Source organism: Adiantum capillus-veneris, chromosome 13, assembly GCF_014529385.1.
Source record: "Adiantum capillus-veneris isolate H3 chromosome 13, ASM1452938v2, whole genome shotgun sequence".
In the NCBI taxonomy this organism is placed as follows: domain Eukaryota; kingdom Viridiplantae; phylum Streptophyta; class Polypodiopsida; order Polypodiales; family Pteridaceae; genus Adiantum; species Adiantum capillus-veneris.
In genome coordinates, this window is record NC_140943.1 from 80,975,283 (window position 1) to 80,981,284 (window position 6,002).

A 6,002-nucleotide genomic window follows, 5' to 3' on the forward strand; every position below is an offset into this window, starting at 1 on the left:
CCCCCCCCCCCCCCCTCTCCCTCTCTCTCTCTCTCTCTCTCTCTCTCTCTCTCTCTCTTTCCCTTTCCCTTCAACTGCAAGTTCGAGAGTTTAAGTACCACACACTTCTAGAGTGCTCAACTTTTGGTCACATGCGAACTTACTTCCTTCACATTTTCAGCCATGAACTAGACCTACACACTTTCCTCTCCCAGCCATAGTGTGGGCTCTCCATTGCGACTTTCATCACCACAATTTTGGACCATCAAGAATCACTCACATCAGCCACACAAATACTACATCACATGTAACTTTGGTCCCATATGTCATATTTGATGTCTGAGGACGATAATAAAATCTATCTATCTACCTCTCCCTCCCTCGCTGGCCCCTCCCCTCTCTCTCTCTCTCTCTCTCTCTCTCTCTCTCTCTCTCTCTCTCTCTCTCTCTCTCTCTCTCTCTCTCTCTCTATGGTGTATCTTTGTGGAGTGGAACCAATGGATTTACATGTAGAAGACATAATGGGGATAGTGTGATTGACTATATGCTACTCTCTGAAGCCATCATGTATCGCATAAAGAGTTTTATGTTTGGTCAATGGACCCCGGAATCCGACCATCGCACCTTATGTATTGACCTTTCATGTGGAGAAGCAACTAAGCATGATAATCTCAGCCAAAGGAAAGAGAAGTTATCACTATGTATGGATTTCAAACGGGCACCAATGTACATTGAAATGGTTGAGCAAAAATTATGGATGACAAAGCTTCAATGTGATGCACCATTGGAAACTAAATGGGAAGCTTTCAAGAAAGCTATTTGTTCTTGTGCGGAAGAATGCTTTGCCATAAAGCATCTCCATGGTATCAACAAAGATAGATCACGCAAAAGGTGGTTTGATAAAGAATGTCAAGATGCTCAAAAGTCATTGATAAAGCTTGATGCAACTATGGACAAAGACAACTATCAAAGTCATTTGCATACATACGAGGCATTTATTCAAAAGAAGAGAAGAAGATGGGAAGTAAAGCAACAAGAATTTCAAGTCCAAGAAAAGGCACATGCATGTGGAAGATTTTGGAGAAACTTGAGAGGCAAGCGGGTTGAGAATTTTGGTAACTTGAGTCTAGTGGATATGTACACACATTGTAGGCAATTATATGAGCAAGCAAATACTGAAAAAATGCCATTTTATGGTTCACTCCCATGTATGCTGTCTTTTTTTACTATTGAGGATGTATGCGATGGGCTTGAAAAGTTGGCCACTCGCAAAGCGGGAGATCTTCAAGGTATCAAGCCGGAGATGATCAAATGGACGAGAGATTTTACCCATGAGTGGATGTGTGATATGTTCAACCTTGCACTTCAACATGGTATGCCTTATGATTGGAGTACTAATTGGGTTAAGCCTTTTCATAAAGGAGGGGATGTAAAGAATGTAAGCAACTACCGGACTATAATGATTGGGTCTCTTATGGCAAAGTTGTTTGGGTGCATAATGGAGATGAAATTGAGTGATTGGGATGAAGAGAATGACAAGCGTGCAAAGGGACAAGCGGGTTTTTGTCGATGCCATAGCACCATTGATCATCTTGTCACTCTTCGTGTTCTCATGGAGGAAAGTCGGTTGAAAGGCAAGCGATTGTATTGTTGTTTTGTGGACTTTAAGAAAGCCTTTGATATGATTCCACGTAACAATTTGTGGAGAAGGATGGAAGAACTCCAAGTGCCAAGTGAGTTTATGCTTGCGGTTTCTTGAATCTATGAGAAGGCGATTTGTCAATTGCGCATGGGAAGAGAAATTTCAGAAATTTTTGTAAGCACTATTGGGGTTAAACAAGGATGTCCATTGTCACCAACTCTCTTTGGTCTATGCATCGATCAATTGGAACAAATGGTACTTGACTTTATGCAAGAAGAAGGCATTGAAGAGGTCACTATTTGCAATGCGGTAATCATGCTTTTGTTGTATGCGGATGATGTAGTGCTTCTAGCACACACTTTAGAAGATGCACAAAAGCTTATGGTTGTCCTTGAGAACTTTTGCTTGCATAGTGGGCTGATTGTAAATGAATCCAAAACAAAGGTTATGCTTGTGAAAACCAACCATAAGGAGAAGCCATGCATTGTGTACAACAACGAGACACTTGAAGTTGTTGAGAGCTTTAAGTACCTTGGCCTTGAGGTTCCATCCAATCACAAGTGGCATGAATGTGCTATGCGTCGTTTGGAAGCGGGAAAGAGAGCATATTATGCATTTGAGAACATGTGTAATGCGGGAAACATCAAGTGTTGGGTTCTCAAGAAGTATCTTTTTGATGCATTGGTGACACCGGTTCTTCTTTATGGAATTGAAGTGTGGGGCGGGAGCATCTCAAAGTCTACTTGGAAAGAGTTTGAGAATGTCCAAAAGCGTTTTCTTACAAACTTTCTCCAAGTTAAGACACAAACACCGTATATGCTCCTACTTCTTGAGTCGGGATCTCTTCCAATTGAGGTTATGGGCATGGAAAGGGTTGTGGAGTACATGATAAAGATGCGTCAAAACCCCTCACATCGACTTCCTACAATTGCATGGGAAGCAAGCAAAAAAGTCTAAAAGACGCATAAAAGCAAGATCTTGAGCACGGGATGGATGCAAGACATAAAGAAGTGGTTTGGGAGATGGGATGCATTACACTTGCTACATGATGCTTCAATTGACTCTCAAGTGAATGAAGCTTTTCTACAACGCCAATGTATTACGGCTTGGGAGAAATCCGGTGGGTCACGCTTCATACATTACACCACCTATATTGCCCCCAACTACAAAACCATGTTCTTCGCTGAGAGAGGAAACTGTACTCACACTTACATGCTTGAGCCTATTCCCTTGTCTGCGATACACACTATCGCAGCAATTCGGCTTAGCTCCCATTTCCTTCGATGCGAGATAGGGCGTTGGGGCAATGGAGAAGAGTCAAATCGATTGTGCACATTATGCTCACTGCAAGTTCGAGAGTCTGAGTACCACACACTACTAGAGTGCTCAGCTTTTGATCACATCCGAACTTGCTTCTCTCACATTTTCAGCCATAACTTAGACCTACACACTTTCCTCTCCCAGCCAAAGTGTGGGCTCTCCATTGCGACTCTCATCACTACAATTTTGGAGCATCGAGAGTCACTCATCAGCCATACACATACTACATCACATGTAACTTTGGTCCCATAGGTCATATTTGACCTCTGAGGACGATAATAAAATCTATCTATCTATCTCTCTCTCTCTCTCTCTCTCCCCCCCCCCCCCCCCTCTCTCTCTCTTTCTCTCTCATTTTACTTTGTACCCATGCCTTGTGTTAGATCCACCAAGACTGTATCAGTTTGGCCTCCTAGGTTATTTTGGCCTTATGAAAATTCTTAATATAGCATTTCATTCCATTTTAGTTAATATAACAATTCATTCCATTTTGTTTCATTTCTCTCTAGGGCTGGAGGGACTCGAGGGGTGGTGTGGTGGGAGCAAAGAAATAGAAAGGGAATAGGGGGTGGGGAGAGGGGTGGCAAGTGGAGAGAGAGAGAGAGAGAGAGAGAGAGAGAGAGAGAGAGAACAGTGGGCAAGAGAGGGAATGGGTTAGATAGATAGAGAGAAAGAGAGGAGAATTTTAACGTCATAGAAAAGTAGAGAGAGAGAGAGAGAGTCAAGAAGAGAGAGAGAGAGAGAGAGAGAGAGAGAGAGAGAGAGAGAGAGAGGAGGTCCTTGGCTACTCCACTGGATGGAGGGGCGGCAATGGGCGGTGGTGGAGTAGGGGCGGCACATGGTGGTAGTAAGTTAGCACCACTAACCACGAGTGGTAGGCTAGGGTGGTGGGTGGTGATGGGTGCTAAGGGGAGGCAATGGGAGGTAGTGGTGGTGGGATTAAAAAAAAATGCGCACTCCAAAGCTTGCTCCGTAACCGTCCCTATTAGTGGTTAATCCCTCTCTAATCTTGTGTGATTGCCCTCTTTTGCTTGTGTATACATGTAGCTTTGATTGGAGTGTGGTGCTCGATAGATCTATGTGTGTGTGCTTGCGATTAGTGTGTTGCATGATAGGATTAGTGTTGTGTGCGTCTTGCAATCGTAGTGTGTGTGATTGGGTTGATTGGAGGTGAAGAGAAGTGGATATGGAGATTGCCCTTCATTGTGGCTTAGCTTCTCCATAGGCCGAGAAGCTCACCTCGTAGAGTTAACCATTTGTGTTGCCACGATTAGCTCACTAACCGTGTGAGTGTTTCCATGCCCTAGCCGGGTACCTCATCCCTCCGGATTGATAATTTTGTTGGTCATCGGAGCTATTGCAACGATGGAGCCCCCAACATCATAGAAAGGCTCCAAATTAGCCCATCCAACTTGCAAATCATACAAAGGATTTCAAGCCACTAACTCTATGTGAGTCCACAGCCTCTAGTAATGACCCCTATGGTGGGTACCCACACCCTTGAGTACCTTTTCTACATGCTAACACATGGTTCTGTGCCACCTATACATCCCAGTAGGATAGAGAAGATGCACACCATCATAGGACAACGTTCACAATTACCAACACCTTGCCCTCGTAGCTGCTCACCCCTCACAATTCAATCACTCGCCATCGATTCAGCTTGACCCCGAGGGCTGATTTTGTGTGAGCTCGCTATCTTCACTCATCTCCAGTAAAGCCCCACGTGTCGGCATCGGCTCTATAAGCTCACAAAGAAAATTAGACTCATGTGATATTGCAGGAGTCCTCCTTACAAAAAATTAGGCCTATTTCTTTTGGACGAGAGCAGTGCTGGTGCTTTTAGAGATTGCAACTCTTTTTTTAAAACTTGGGGCATCGCTTTTTTCGATCAAGGGTAGTTTTGATCAAGGGCTATTGTTGTGCCAAGTGGCTCACTCCAGGTTCAAATAAAGAGAAAAGCATCTTACGCTCACCAAGTAACCATCTATATAATAAGTTTATGGGGAAAAGGGTCCGAGAAAAGGGAAGGCGACATGGCACAACTTCCCCATTCAAGCATTCCCCACCCTATATTTCTCAACCGTCATGTTGGTGTTTCCTATAGATACCTCTATCACCATTTCACTCTCAAAATGGTGTGTACGAAATTGAGTTAGGGAATCTAAATTGTGCAAATGGGATGCATAACGAACATGAGTGCTAAATCAAAGAACATGTGACTTTCGGCCTACTAAAGGTCTTAGTGCACTATGGATGAAGGTCATTTAATTTTCATTGCTGGACATATGATAAAACATCCTTTCATTTAAAAACGTCATAAAATTTATTTCACTATCTTGTTTTATTATTTTTTATGTTTATTAAATTTATAATTTTTTATAAAAAAAGCACTAAAATATTTTTTGTGTTTTAAATTTAAATTTTATTATTATTTTTAATTTTTTTTATTTTTTTTATTTCAAAATATTGATATGCAATGTGCACCTTTCACATTATTTAAATGGGACTCTTTGTAATATATAAACTACTTGTGATTATATCTATACTAATAGATAATGGGGGAGGGGATTCTAGCTCCCCCCCCCGACACGTGTCGATCAATCCTTCCTCCGGCCAGTGAATTTTGCATTCGGCAACATAGGGAGATTGTATCTGACGCGTGAGCTCTGCGCATAGGCATCACAGTGAGTGTGAGAGAGAGAGAAATAGAGAGAGAGAGAGAGAGAGAGAGAGAGAGAGAGAGAGAGAGAGTGAGAGAGAGATCGCGGCTCCTGCCACTTGCGTGAGAGAGAGAGAGAGAGAGAGAGAGAGAGTCTTAGAGAGAGAGATACTGCCCCCGCCTACGCAGTGTTTGGGAAAAATCCTTTCATCATTGATAATGCCCCCCCCCCCCCCCCTTGCCACGCGTCTCCACACCTTCCTGGTGTAAGCCTCGAGACAGCTCAAAGTCCACAGCTGCAGCCTCCGACTCGAACTGCCGCAGCCTGCCCAGCCTCCAACCATACAAAATTCCTTTCTTTGAATTTTCCAACAGGAAATTTTAGAAAATTAGGTTATT